The sequence below is a fragment of the Epinephelus lanceolatus genome, chromosome 16 (assembly GCF_041903045.1).
Source record: "Epinephelus lanceolatus isolate andai-2023 chromosome 16, ASM4190304v1, whole genome shotgun sequence".
In the NCBI taxonomy this organism is placed as follows: domain Eukaryota; kingdom Metazoa; phylum Chordata; class Actinopteri; order Perciformes; family Serranidae; genus Epinephelus; species Epinephelus lanceolatus.
Window position 1 is genome coordinate 7,025,675 of NC_135749.1, and position 15,628 is coordinate 7,041,302.

Genomic DNA, 15,628 nt, shown 5'->3' on the forward strand with positions numbered 1-15,628 from the left:
CTCCTTTGGATTTTGAATCGGACAATAAACTCTGTGGCAAACAAATATTTATGATACTTACATGTTTTATTTGCCACGATAATCTTCACAAATGAACAGCACTTTCATGATTACTGAGGCCTAAATGCAACCACCAGAAATAAAATGCTAATGTTAGGCTAAAAACGAACTAAACTACAGTCGCATGACCTAACGTCACCACAATGACAAGATGTGATGACATTCTGTCGTCTCGCTCAGCCACTTGTTAATAACCGACTTTTTTAAGACATACAGTAGCCTAAAATTTACAGTGGGATATTTACTGACAGATTTTATGACGTAGAACAAAACGTGAAAATCTCCTAGGACGCATTCACGCTGGCGCTGTTTGGTCCACTTTAAACGAACACTGGTCTGCTTCCTCAGATAGTTCGGTTCATTTGGAGTGGTGTGAACGCTCATTCGAACTCTGGTGCGGACCAAACAAGCAAACCCTGGTCCCCTTGAAAACTGGGAGTCTCAGTTCACTTGCAAGTGAACTCTGGTGCGGTTTGCTTACAGTGGGAAATGCTAATGGACCAAAGAGAGGAAGTGAACCAAAGAGAGGAAGTGACGTAGAGCGCAGTGTATTTTGGTGTTTGGTGTTTTTGTGGTGACCAAGCCAGCTGAAGGCGGTGGATTCCGTTTTCGGTCCCGGCCAATCTGTGAGCCGGGTTTTCTTCTTCCTCAGGCTTTTTTCTTCCTGGTCAGTGGTCGTTTCGGGCAATATCGCCCCCAAACAAGCAGCTGTTGTAACTGCATAACGTTGTCCAGGCGGTTTGGTCTGCTTTAAATAGTGCAGTGTGAAAGTGAACCGAACCAAATGAAGGTGTGAAATTTTTTGGCATTCCATTTTGGCGTCCCCCGGACTATCCTGGTGAGATTGGCCATTAGACTTGTGTGAACCACAGACCTTATTTCAAGCACCTAATCAAAAGCCCATTTAAAAAAAAACACTGACATTTTTTATTTCTGCTGAATAAATCAGTTAAACGACTGAACTTTGTATAACAAAAATAGTGGGGGCTCTCTGACGTCCCTCTCACCCCTTAAAGGCAACAAATGGTTTAGTCCGCCCCTGCATGAGGATTTGTCTCTAAACAGAGCTAAAGCTAACTGACTTCTCATGCTGTTGTGTTTTTCCCCAAGACAGGGAAATCTGGTTCCAAAAAAGAAAAGAAAGAAAGAAAGCAAAGGGAAAGATTGTAAAAATAAAGAAATAGATCAGAAGGTGTGTGAGAGAGACATGGATCAAGAGAGGAAGGGTGATTACTCTCAGAGACTGCTCATGCAAAGGGCCCAGAATTTGATGCTACGCTCTCGCCCTGCCCACTTAATAGGGTCTGTACCGGCACCAAGACAGATCCAATGTATTGGCTTGATGCATCAATACAAATAAATGCATCCGTTGAATTGATTTGGCTGCCACACGAGAATGCTTTACTTTATTTCTCAGCATATACAGTAATCCCAACCACGAGGCCTTACCAGAAACAGATCGACATACTGTAAATATAATGTGATGATATGAAGTCATTTTGCTCAATGACAACTTTTCTGCAATTCTAAACATTTTGCTATTCATATATTTAGGAGGAGATGGACCACACACATATAAACACACACACACACACACACACACACAGACAGACACACACACACAGACACACACCAGGGTATCCGCGGATCCTTGAAAAGTCTTAAGAAGTCTTAAATTCATGTATCTAAAAGTAAGGCCTGAAAATGTCTTAAATTAATTAGAAATGTCTTAAATTGGTCTTAAATTCATTACTCAAAGGTCTTAAAATTGTTGCAGAAGGAATATTTAATCTGACTTTATTTCTTTGATTTTTTTTTATTCTCGCGGCACTTTTCTGTGAGTGTCCATGCGCCGTCCAATAACGGCGCGCGCTGGCGGTAGCACGCACACAATGAATGGGTTTGTTGGCGGAGGTCTGCGCTTTGTGCGCTGTGTGTGAAAAGGGCTTAATGGCGCGTGCTGGCCACCTGGCACTCAAACAGCTACAAGTTAGAGGGAATAGAGATAAAGTGGTAAAACTTGGCATTGATCCACAGCCTCAGACGGATGCGCTCAAACGTGCCGTGCACAAGCTCCGTTGGTAGGCTATACTATATTTTCACATTTTTAACAATGCAATTTAAAAGTTTTGATTTTTATTGATAACCTACATTTACCAACAACAAAAAGACTGCATTTAGCACCAAAAAATATATGTAAAAAAAAAAAAAAAAAATAATTAAATTAAAAAAGTAAGTAAATAAAAAAAAAACAAATATCGAATACCAAATTTTCATACCTACCCATAGAAACGAATATTCGAATATCCGAATATTTGGGTACAGCCCTACTGGCGACAGAGAAATCCGACCCCAGGTCCAGTAGCCTAATTTCCTCTTTGTTGGCGTCATGACTGCCCAGTAGTACCTGGACAGCCGAGCCGTGGCGGCACACAGTATGTGTCAGAGGAGAAACGAGCCGTTCACATTTCTCTCTTTGTGGCAGGTAACGGTCCACAAACCTCACCGCACTTTAGAGACTGTTCTTATGAAGGGACTGTTCTTTACTTGTCAGGGGAGGAGGGTGGCTGGTTGATTTTTATTTTATTTATTTATTTTATTTTGATCCCCCCTATGTTAATCACTGATTGATGCTGTTTTTGAAGTATGAATAAATCAATAAGTAATTTATTCCATTGAAATATCATTGATGTATTATAGAAAAGTGATTTATCTTTTTATAAATGACAAAAGGCACATCTGCCTCATTTTTGCTGTGGTATCGTGATACTACTCAGAACCATGATACTTTCACTGTTATCGTACCGTGGGTCCCAATTTTGGTACCGTGACAACACTAGATGTCACAACCATTCCATTCGGAGTTGCGCAGTGAAGCGGCTCTGGTGCCACTTAAAAAAGTGTCCCCCCACTTCTAATTTTACAAATTAAGCACTGGTTATAGTACAGCGGGATCCCCCAACCATCGCTTATATTTATAGTTTTTTTGGTCTTAAATTCCATTCAAGGTGGCATTAAAAAGGTCTTAAAAAGTCTTAAATTTAACTTACTGAAACCCGCAGATACCCTGCACACACAGACTCAGACAGAGACGTGCCCCGCCTGTCTAGATCTGAGGATTCATCTTTCAGTGTGACTCAGATGTATTTGATTTTAAAATATAGACCTCTGTTTTATTGCGACATTAAAGACAACTTTGAGCTCAACGTTACACAACACGTCTTTCAGACACACTGAAACCTCATCCTGCGAACTCACATTGAACTGATGACATGTTCTACATCTGATTATTTTAAGCATTTCTGTTGACTTTGGTTCCTATTATGATTTTTTTTGTCGTGTCAGCTTCAGTGTGATGTTCATGCTAACCTTCTGTCATGAGGACTTTTCTAGTGCCTTAGTTGCTTTGCCCGGCCGGGCTCTTTGTCTTTGTCCAAAGGCCTGTGTCCCTGCTCACATCCCCCAGGCCACGTACTCTCCTCTCACTCCCCAGACCTGCCATCCTCTAACCGTCCAGCAGATGCCCTCAGACTCTCTATCCAGTCCTGCTCACCTGACATCCCCTCCCACCCACACACCTGTTGCCATTTCCTTCATCAGCCCTGCAGTTACCTGATACTCTCCGCCTCCTCTCACCTGTTTCCACTTTCTCTCATCAGCCCAGCTGTTTATAAAAGGACCTCTTCCACACAGTCTGTGCCACAGTGTTGAGTGGCATACACATAGTAGAAAGGTATCACAATAACAAGCCGTTGAAAATGGTACACCATTTTATTGGTATAGTATAGTATAGTATAGTATAGTACATGGCCAACAGTCAGGGCGAACCCACACCGGAGAGCCTGTCCTACGCAGACCGAGGGAGCTGACACATCCAGCTTTGCAAACCATCTCTCCAGCAGACATGTCGACCTGTTCAAAGAGTGACAGGTTAGTAATTGCATGATAGATGAAGTAAGACGTGCCCGTGGCCTCAGATATAAGTCAAACAAATGTGATTTATTTTGTGACAAGTTAACTTTTATCACTCTATGAGTTTGACGAGGCGATTAAGGGCAATGACAGGCTAACTGTTTGGCTAACGTAGCTCATTTAGCTAACGTACCAAAAGGGCAAACACCTTCGGGGCTGTGGTTTAGAGGTAGAGCAGGTTGTCCACTAATGAGAAGATCCCCAGCTCCTCCAGTCTGCATGTCAAAGTATCCATGAGCAAGTCGCAGGTGGCACCTTGTATGGGTGTGTGAATGGGTGAATGTGACAAGTAGTTTGAAGGTGCTTTGGGTGGACAAGAGACTCAAAAGGCAGCAGCGTTGTACAACAGTCACCCTGGTAGAGCTAATTTGACCATAACATGCAAGCTACTAAAAATGAGGCGTTAACAAGTATGCAGATCAACAGCGTCCATTTTAAATGATCAATTTAAACTCACCCATAGTATTTAAATTTTGGTCAACAATATTTCCTGTTACTTTAACATTCACTCAGTCGAGTAGGGTACACTGTTCAATTAATGATATCTGACATAACTACTAAAGAAATCTCATAAACTTAAGTAAAACTCTATTAACACTACGACTTTGATCTAATTATTTACAATAATCCGAATATTAATGTTATAAATGTACTAATTCATTGTCAAAAACACATCTATATGTATGAAAAACAAACAAGCAAACACTAAATAGCACATAATCTACAGTTCTATGTGAAAATAATAAATATAAATGACATTAACGTTAAGTCTGGCACTTCATGGTGATTACGCTCAAACTGTTGATTTTGGTTTTTACCGTGGTATCGTTTCAGTTTCAAGATATTTAGGCAGGTATCGTATCTACGTATTAATTGTAGTATCGTGTCAACACTACCTTGTCAGTTTGTTCAAGTCTCTTTGTTGTTTTCCTGCCATGTGCTTTAGCTTTCAAGCCCTCTGTTACTCAAATCTTGACTTTTATCTGTCTGACCTTTTGCCTGATTTATAGACTTATGATTGTCTACCCAACTATTGGATTTGTCTGCCCATTTGGACTGCCTTCCCTGTTTCAACGCCTACCTGTTACTGATCCTGTTAGCGTTTATGCACTTCTGGTTTGGTTAATAAAGCCCTGAACTGTATCAGTTTGTATATTAGTCTGTGTGTGGGTCTCCACCCGTTACTCTTCCTCTCCTTCTGCAACATCCTCTGCAGTTACTATAGAAGTTTGAGGAACAATACGTTAGTGTCAAATAGCTGTATTTAAATGTCCGTGGTACCATATTATATTTGAAAAATTTCCATCCAACACAACTTAAATTTTTACAAGTGGAGATATACCCGTAACAAACTTTTGTACAATATAAAGATTAGTATGAACACCCAGTAAGTGCCAGATGGGACTATTGCATTGCAAACTGAACTTAAATAACCAAAACCACCTTTCTAATGTTTGACCTGCTAAGACTCAGGAGTAAAAGAGGTAATATGGAATATGGCCAACACATCTGATCTGATTTAATAATATAATTTCCAATTCCATTCTTTTCTTTATCATTTTAATAAAAACTCCATCAAGACTGTTTTTATTTCTCTCAAGAGGATGGAGTGATTTTTAACTTCCCCTGCACTGGTCAGTGATTTTAATTTTCCAGTGTGTGGGTAATTTATCACCCACAGTCCAGTGATAATTACAGCTGTTATTATCTCTGTCAGGTGTAAACCTGGAGGGGATCATGTGGTTTTGTGTGTGTGTGTGTGCTGTCTGGCTGAACACAGCTAATTTCTCATACTACTGGACCCATCAGCCTAATATTCTTTGTGCACGTTTATGACTGTATGCTCATGGGCCTCTCAGGGCTGTAGTGATTCACAGTTTTTGAGAAACCAGTATTATTCATTAGTCTTTTTTTAAACTGTCATTGGCTGCTGAGTCTTCTTAACCTCTTAAGTGACTGGTCAGAGCTACAAGTGGTCAAAAAATCACAAAGCAAAAAGCATGTCGGCTAGGCTAAAAGTAATCCTACTGTTGCAGGCCACATGTTGGCCTTCATCATGGGTCAAAAACTGACATCAATACAAAGGTTTGGTCTCATTTTGAACTGGAGCATCTGCAGATTAATTCCATAACCAGTATGTTATGATCCACTAAAGTCAGGCACAATAAGAATGGTCACACATTTTTGTTATCTTCACTAACTTCTTGACTGTAAGGGGGCTGGAAAGGGACAATTCCTCCAGTGCCCTGCTGGGACCTGGTTTTAATTCTGTCCTCAGCATGGCGCCATAACAAACCAGGAGCATTTCAGAAGCGCAGCACTCTGCCTGCATTTTGAAGACTTGATGATATGTGTAGATTTGGGCCATGTTTACACTAAAACGATCTGCTGAAAACAGAATCGTTTCTCATTTCCATTTTGAAAAAAGGTCCGCGTTCAGATGACAACATTTTGATATCAATCAGTGATGTACAGACAAACAAAATGGCATCCGCACGAACGTTTGTCTGGATGGACGACGAGGTGGAGTCGCTACAGTAAATCTGCACTTTGCTAGAGAAGCGTTGATAAATTCAACAGGGTGAGCAGCACAAGCAGACCTCGGGAGTCTGCCATTGTTGTTGTGATGGTCGACCTTCTCGTGCATGCTAGTGACTGGAAGCCTAATGCGTATGTGTGAAAAGTCTGTTTTCAGAGGAACTGCATATTGCAAGTTCACATGACAACGGAGACGGTACTGTTTCCAAAAAAATTGCACTCTGGAACCCCTTTTCAAAACATTTCAGGCACCCAAAACGCCGCTGTGGTGTAAACAATCAGCCAAAACGCAACTAAAGTTTGCCGTTTTCGGTTGAAATCGTATAAACAGGACCTTGGTAATTATTCCTTGATATTTGTGTTTCTTCCAAAAATAAAAGAGGCCACGTGGTTTAATTGCTTCTTTCTTGTCTGTTTTAATTGTGTTTATTGTAATTTCGAACTTTGTTATGCTGTAGCCCACAGACAAAGTTAATACTGCTTAAAGTCCAGTAATGAATGACATGGATCACTGATATGTGGCTGCTTTTTATTTGTTAAAAAATACAGTACAGGCCAAAAGTTTGGACACACCTTCTCATTCAATGCGTTTTCTTTATTTTCATGACTATTTACATTGTAGATTCTCACTGAAGGCATCAAAACTATGAATGAACACATGTGGAGTTATGTACTTCACAAAAAAAGGTGAAATAACTGAAAACATGTTTTATATTCTAGTTTCTTCAAAATAGCCACCCTTTGCTCTGATTACTGCTTTGCACACTCTTGGCATTCTCTCGATGAGCTTCAAGAGGTAGTCACCTGAAATGGTTTCCACTTCACAGGTGTGCCTTATCAGGGTTAATTAGTGGAATTTCTTGCTTTATCAATAGGGTTGGGACCATCAGTTGTGTTGTGCAGAAGTCAGGTTAATACACAGCCGACAGCCCTATTGGACAACTGTTAAAATTCATATTATGGCAAGAACCAATCAGCTAACTAAAGAAAAACGAGTGGCCATCATTACTTTAAGAAATGAAGGTCAGTCAGTCCGGAAAATTGCAAAAACTTTAAATGTGTCCCCAAGTGGAGTCGCAAAAACCATCAAGCGCTACAACGAAACTGGCACACATGAGGACCGACCCAGGAAAGGAAGACCAAGAGTCACCTCTGCTTCTGAGGATAAGTTCATCCGAGTCACCAGCCTCAGAAATCGCAAGTTAACAGCAGCTCAGATCAGAGACCAGATGAATGCCACACAGAGTTCTAGCAGCAGACCCATCTCTAGAACAACTGTTAAGAGGAGACTGCGCCAATCAGGCCTTCATGGTCAAATAGCTGCTAGGAAACCACTGCTAAGGAGAGGCAACAAGCAGAAGAGATTTGTTTGGGCCAAGAAACACAAGGAATGGACATTAGACCAGTGGAAATCTGTGCTTTGGTCTGATGAGTCCAAATTTGAGATCTTTGGTTCAAACCGCCGTGTCTTTGTGAGATGCAGAAAAGGTGAACGGATGGATTCCACATGCCTGGTTCCCACTGTGAAGCATGGAGGAGGAGGTGTGATGGTGTGGGGGTGTTTTGCTGGTGACACTGTTGGGGATTTATTCAAAATTGAAGGCACACTGAACCAGCACAGCTACCACAGCATCCTGCAGCGACATGCCATCCCATCCGGTTTGCGTTTAGTTGGACGATCATTTATTTTTCAACAGGACAATGACCCCAAACACACCTCCAGGCTGTGTAAGGGCTATTTGACCAAGAAGGAGAGTGATGGAGTGCTGCGGCAGATGACCTGGCCTCCACAGTCACCGGACCTGAACCCAATCAGAGTGAAGGCAAAGGGGCCAACAAGTGCTAAACACCTCTGGGAACTCCTTCAAGACTGTTGGAAAACCATTTCAGGTGACTACCTCTTGAAGCTCATGGAGAGAATGCCAAGAGTGTGCAAAGCAGTAATCAGAGCAAAGGGTGGCTATTTTGAAGAAACTAGAATATAAAACATGTTTTCAGTTATTTCACCTTTTTTTTGTTAAGTACATAACTCCACATGTGTTCATTCATAGTTTTGATGCCTTCAGTGAGAATCTACAATGTAAATAGTCATGAAAATAAAGAAAACGCATTGAATGAGAAGGTGTGTCCAAACTTTTGGCCTGTACTGTACATTCATCTTCATTATTTTGTATCTATATTTCACACAGCCGGGGAAGAACTGGAACCCTGCGAAGCCTCGGAAATGCGCTGCAGTGCGTCTCGCAAAAATGACAAACATTGTCTAGTAGCCATGATCAGGGCCCAGTGTCGAGATTCAGCCCGTTTTTCCTGCATATTGTCTCCTCTTCCTTCCACTGTCATGTAGACACAATAGACATGCAGCCTGCCCTGCTCTCACGGGTTCCCACCTGCATGCCCACAGACACACCTGATGGAGATCTGCAGTCTACTGAGTGCACTTGTCTTGTTGCCACCTGTTTTTCTCTGAACTGACTGGGCCTCTTGTAGTTTCCTGTCTTTGTATTTTAAAGTGCAGCTCTGAGATTTTTCCTCACGAAGAGCTACTTTGCCTTCCACTGTACTTTTCTTTTATCAGCTCAGTGTGAAATTTGCCTTATATATGAAAAGTCAAGAGGGTTTCTGCTAATCTGATAAATGCTAACGTACTTCCATCAATATACAACTATTTGGGAGCCAATATGCCGACAGTAGCCACCAGGAGAGCAGGTGGTGGCAATGGTTCCAACAGGATTCTTCATTCAACACTGTGGGGTCATTGACTAAATTCAAGTCTAAAGAATTTAATTTTTCTTTCGGGGCTTAAAAATACATTTGTAGTCTGAAGTAAACAGTTTTTATCCCTGTTCAAACAGCCATTGTTGAAGAGATGACGCAAAACATTAATAGAGCAGCTGATGCCAAACGTTGAATGGTTATGTACTGTATGTCAACAAGAAAGTATTTCAGTGGCACGTCCTGTTACTCCAGTGTGGAAAATGTGATCCTGACGACGAGGCAAACTGTGGCGGGTGGTGTGAGGTTTGGCTGGCTGCACATACTGTACTCTGCAGCTGTCAGAAACAACTTCGACTTGTCTCTGGTGCTTTGCTGACCAGATTTTGCAATACACTTATTCATTAATTTATTTACTGACTAAGTTATCCCAGCAGTTGAGATTGAACACAGTTTACTGCTGTCCCTAGTTTGCCTTAAACATCTTGTCACCAGTAACAGACAACAGGAGCAACAATAAAATTACTGCTGGCAGACTTTGACTTGAATGTCAGCATCATCACTTTGTTTATCGTCACGTTTTGACACTGATATGAGCCGAGGAGGAGTGCAAGGTGTTAACCTGTCACCATATGCTGCTTTCTGCCGGCATAATAGGTTCTCTCCTAAGCAATGTAAGGGGGTCATCTGCATTTCTGAAACCAGGATACAACATTTACGTGCACAAATACACACTCAGAACTCTTCAAAAACCTGGCAATAAGCGGGATACCAATGTCAATACCAATGTCAAAGTAAACTCATTCATATGGTGCTTTTGTGCGACAGAGCTTCGACAAGCTGTGTGAATACATCTTTCATTTGGTTTAAATCAAGTGGTAGACTCTGTCTTTAATTTTCCCTGACCTTCATGTCAGAGTGGCCGTGTCAAAGTCAGCTGGATTGCACATAAAAGAGTGACAGTGCAGCAATTAACAGCCCTGCTGTAACGACGAGAGGTCATTCAGAAGAGTCATTGAATAGAAAACATTATGTAAAGTGTTATTTTGATAGAAAGCACAATAGCATTGAACATTAACATTGAAAAACTAACCGTGTTTAGTATGTGAAGTTTTGGGAGCATGTTCCTGAGGCCACGGTTAACCATGAGGACTTTTGTTCATGGTAGAATCTTGCTTTGTCCTGTCCTTTCCTTTAACCCAGTGGTTCTCAACCTTTTTAGGACCAGCACTCCCTCATCCATTATCCAGGTCAAGTAGGCTAACTGTCTTCCCTGAGTACTGATGTTGATTATTATTCTGTATTATAGAATTTAAAAAGCAAACAACAAATTTAATTAAAGTGGACAGTTTGAATAGCATTATCTTGAGTTTCCCTGGAAGCAAAAAAGCCATGTGAATTGAAATTATATTTATGAGTGTTCAACAAATGCAACGGCTACAAATTTAACATCCAAACTTTAATTGAATCTCGCCCGTCTTGCTAATCAGAAAGCAGCAAAATGGTGCCAAACAAGAAGCATTTTATTGGAAATGTGCACCTGTTTACGTCAGTGACACATTGGTACATTTCAGTTCGTTTATAATGGACTGGACTTTGACTTAAATGTGTTTCAGCCAGATTTGTGCCGATGTTCAAAACTTTCTCACATTCAGAACATATCCCACATATCTGTGTTTTTCTCTGAGAAGTCAGGAATAAAGTCCCAATATTTTGAGAAATAAAGTCCTGCCCTTCAGTCGTTTTTTAATTTAGTTTATTTAAGGAGGGACAGTGCAAATTAATGATTACACATATTGTAAAAATGCCAGAATTAGCCAAAAGGCTATTTTTCATCTGTAGTTCTTTGGCCAAGATGTTACACAAGGCTAAGTTAAATACAAGACATGACAGATAAAAACAGGGCCTACAGTTTAAATTTGTCTTTGAACACATCAACAAGAAATTATTTTAACACAATTGTTTTGTCCCAAGAATGTAATGTTCATCAAATGTGTGGTTCAATGCTAAAACTTGAGGCAAAATTGATGCAGTCTAAAAGAACATATCATTTTTGAAAGCACTAGAAGCAGCAGTGACATATTTCCATTCATTACAACACCAGCAGGACATATTATTATTATTATTATTATTATTATTATTATTATTATTATTATTAGCATCAAAAAAGAGTTTAGTGTTTACATGTGCATGTATTAATCATCCATTGCTGTGCAGTTGCTGTGCTTTATGTTAGTAAAGATCTTGTTATTCAAAATGATACTTATGTAAAAGTATATAACAATCAGGAAATAGTATTTCTGCATTAAAAGTAAAAAAAAAAAAAGATAAAGATAATGAAATAAAATAAGATTAGATTAAATTAAATTATATTAAATTGAAATTTAAGTTAAAATTTAAGCTAAGTTAATTAAGTTAAATTTGATTTAATTTAATTTATTTCAATCAAAAGCAGCCAGTCTTTACTGGAAAGCTGAAACCTTGACATGCTTTTGCATGAAAAATGATTTAAAAGATTGTCGATTAATTTTCAAATCTACTGACTAATTGTATAAGCTGCATTTGTACATATTAATATTGTTTGTGTGCAAAAATTTTAATTTATAAAATAACTAGCAACAAAATTATCAAACTAAAGTGGAGTAAAAAGTACCATATTCCCCTCTGAAGTGTAGTGGAGTAAAATTAAAATGCTCAAATGTGTATATATACTGTATATATTCAAGTACCTTGAAATTGTACTTAAGTACAGAATATGAGTAAATGTACTTAGTTATATTCCAACACTGGCCTTCAGACCATCTGATAGGCAGAGCACTGCTTGGGACTCTCTCAGGATGAGACAAAGTTTAGGGCAGCGGCTGTGTGCTGCTCCTCATCGGAGGTGGAAAACAGAAAGTGGATCTTAAAGAGCAAGGAGAGCTAACAGACCACTGACCTTTTAGATGAGGCTGCTTGCTATGCAAAAAAACAGCAAGGCGTATGCAGCCATAATGTCTCGGTGTGCCCGTCCCTTGGCCAAGTTGTCTATGACGTTCTGTTGCTCATAATTTCCTACCTTGCCTTGCTCAGAAGTCTCACCATTAGCAGGAAAAGTCTCATCGAAAATAAGCGTCAGGTGACGGTGGTAAAAGCAAGTCTAATGATAAAATTGTGAAAATGTGCATTTGACTGTAATTAAAAAGCAGACACACACAAACGTCCCCCAAGAACACCTCAATGCCCCCTTTTCAAAGTTATTGCTTCCAGCAACCCCAATGTTTTCTGAACGCCCCCACTTAGAAATGTTACTTAAACCAGACGGGTGCAGGCTGGACCCCTGCAACAGTCACTGTGAGTCCTGCTGCTGTGTCCTTGAGCTGTGGCCTCTCTCCCATGATAAGAACTTTAATTAAATGCCAAAAATGATTAAGCTTCCGATAGGTTTTTACAACCCTTTGTTTTTTCACACAGTTGTTCACTGAAGGTGAAACTGATCAGGCAATATTTTTGTGCCTTTAATGAATGCACTAAACGCTAAAATGAGAGAGCAGGTTTAGACAGGTTGGCTGAAATACGATACAGTTGATATTTTCAGAAGCTACACACTTTAAGTCTCCTTGACTTTGCATCTACAAGAGTTGTAGACTTAGATCTGAGCAGATTCGTCCTTGCAGATCCTCTAAAGTTTTGTCAGGCTTGAAGGGGATTATTGGTTTGCTGTGCTTGTCAGCCCTCTACAGTTTGTTTTGTTGGAGTTCAAGTTCAAACTTTGACTGGGTCATTTGAGGACACCCAAACTTGAAGCCACTCCAGCTTTACCTTGGCTCAGTGCCCTAGCCACTCGTGCTCTTCCTGTCTGAGGCTGTGTGCGCTCTGCAGTGGGCTTTCTCCGAGGATCTCTCTGCATCTGGCTGCATTCATATCTTCCGTTCTGACCAGACTCCCAGTCCATGCCAGTGAGATCCATACCAACAGCACACTGCTGCCACTTCGCTCCATGGCCAGAAAGGTGTTATCATGATGAGTGAGTGAGTGTTGATGTTTCCCAGGTGTCGTGTTTGGCATTTGGGTCAGTTTTCTGTAATCAGTCCATAAATCTTTATGCACATGTTGAGTTGTTTAATTTACCACATCAGTAGTTGGACAACGTTGTGTGAACTCAGCGTCCTCCTGCTGGAGGTGAAGATGAGCCAAGTATGCAGCTGGAATGTGGTTCAAGCGGTTTGTTCCAAGGTCAAGAATAAACCTTTGCGCTCAACCAACAGTAGTTTTGCATGTGGTGAAAATAACTAAACCGTGTCTATACTTGTATTCTTGCTGACCGTTTTCCAAAAATTATCATCACTCTGTGTGAGTGTGTTGGGAATGTGAGATATAAGGCAAAAGGTTATAAAACATCAGTGATTTCATTGATGTGTAACTCATGCACTGTTCCTATGTATGCCTACAAAAAGTAAAGCACCACAATTCATATGTAACCCACGTAATCATGAGCCAGTAATTTGTGTATAACCAAGGTAATCGGAAGGCTGTGATCAAGTGACCAATAAACTGATGGGATGAAGAGTGAGTGCGTGTAGGGAGGCAGGTTGGGGTGGTGGATGGGTCAAACTAACACAGGACTTTCCCCCAGGACACAGTTGTTGTGAACCGTGTCAGAGCAAGTGAACTTTGAGTTGTTTTTAGGTACGTCATCACCGTGTGTCTTTTCATAAACCTAAACTACATGACTTTACAATAAGTACTTAAGTTTACATTGTGTACGAAACATTATTCATGGGACACCACTTTGTTAGATGTCAAATGAACCGTTGACTTGACAGTATTTGCCTATGCAATTACTTGCTTGAGCAAAAGAAACTCTGAAAATGGTGAGACTTGCTCTCATGGAATTTTTAAAGATGTGTTGTTTTGTTACTATATTGTACAGAGGGAACATTTCTGACTCTGTTGCACAAGTTAAATGATACCAATCAAATGACAGTTGTGAGGCTGCACAAAGAACATTAAGTTTAAGCTGGTGTCAATGTCTGTCTGTGTCTGCTAGATGTGTAAATAGGTAATAGTCTCTAATATATTTGTCATTGATGCCTCAATTTTGGACATATCGGCCATCCTCTGATGACGATAAAGCCTGGGGGCAAGGGCTGATACTTTGGGAGATCCAGCGTAGCCAATGGATATTATAGCCAAGACTTCCTCTTCTGTGCGCTGCTCATTGTTTACAATTCGATTAGCAACTTTAGACAGGTGCAGACAACATCTCTGAAAACAGATATTTGCATATGAATGCACATGAATTAGGAAAAAGCTAATAAAAAAGCTGAATGGTTGTCATACGATAGCCGATAGGTTCTGAGATTGCATTTTGGCCAATGCGTTCTGCCTCTTAAGCTCTCCACATGGACTGTTTACCTGCAGGCAATCAACGGCCGCTTAAACGTGTTCGGTTAATACTATTTGAACTTCAAACCGAAACCAGAATGCTTGCAATACCAAAATCTTGTCCAGTTGCCTACAGATTTTGGATACATATTAAAGGGATAGTGCACCCAAAAATGAAAATTCAGCCATTATCTACTTACCCTCATGCCAAGGGAGGCTCAGGTGAAGTTTTTTAGTCTCCCCATGGATCACTTGCGGCAGGGTTCAACGCTAAGGTTTTTTTTCACTTGCCCGGTCGGGCAACTTGGTCAGAGATCTACTTGCCCGAAGTCAGTTTTTACTTGCCCTATAAAAACTGTTTAATTTAAGCGGCTATCAATTAACAAAGACTGCAGTTATTTTTATGTTATATAATCTTTATTCACACTGTATTAATTAAAACAACATATGTCATGTATTGTAGCTTAATTCCTACACAAAAATGACAGTGTCAGGGCTTAAAGTTAAAAATGTGTCAATCATTCGCCGTCTATAATTTTGCGCCCTACTTGAGCCATGCCCACCTCTATTTATTTTTCACCCCTCTCTCCAGTTCTGCTGTATTAACACCGGGTTTAATATATTTTGCTTCCATCTCTCTGCCCTGCTCTACTCTACTTCAACGCTACTTAGCTCTCTCTCTACTCTACCAGTAGACTACCACATCCACCTGTTGCACAAATCGCACACAGCAGTGTTTCCCCTAGAATGGAGTTGTAGCAGCGGAGGTGAAGCACACGCATGAAAAATAATTTTCACATGTGTAAAACTTTTTTGTATGCTTGCAAAGCACAGCCTGCTGGGATGTTTCTATGTATCTACTGGCACCAGAAGGGCTCTTTAGGACTAAGTACATACAGTACATGTGTGCACAGTATGAGCAGGTGAAATGTCTGTCTAGCTTACATATGAGGTGTCTCAAGATTTAGGAACATAC

At 40.4% G+C, this 15,628-nt stretch overlaps 1 protein-coding gene across 7 annotated transcripts in view; it reads left to right on the plus strand.

Annotated features, from left to right (window-relative positions):
• thrb (thyroid hormone receptor beta) overlaps positions 1 to 15,628 on the plus strand; it is a 170,822-nt gene that overhangs the window by 15,414 nt on the left and 139,780 nt on the right. Inside the window, exon 1 of one of the 7 annotated variants that reach the window (XM_078175719.1) lies at positions 13,074 to 13,291. The exons of 5 other annotated variants lie outside the window; for them this stretch is intronic. The gene's annotated coding sequence lies outside the window, so the exon portion shown is untranslated. Of the gene's footprint in view, positions 1 to 13,073; positions 13,292 to 15,628 lie in introns of those variants that run through there. One more of the 7 variants, XM_078175722.1, reaches the window with a different exon arrangement.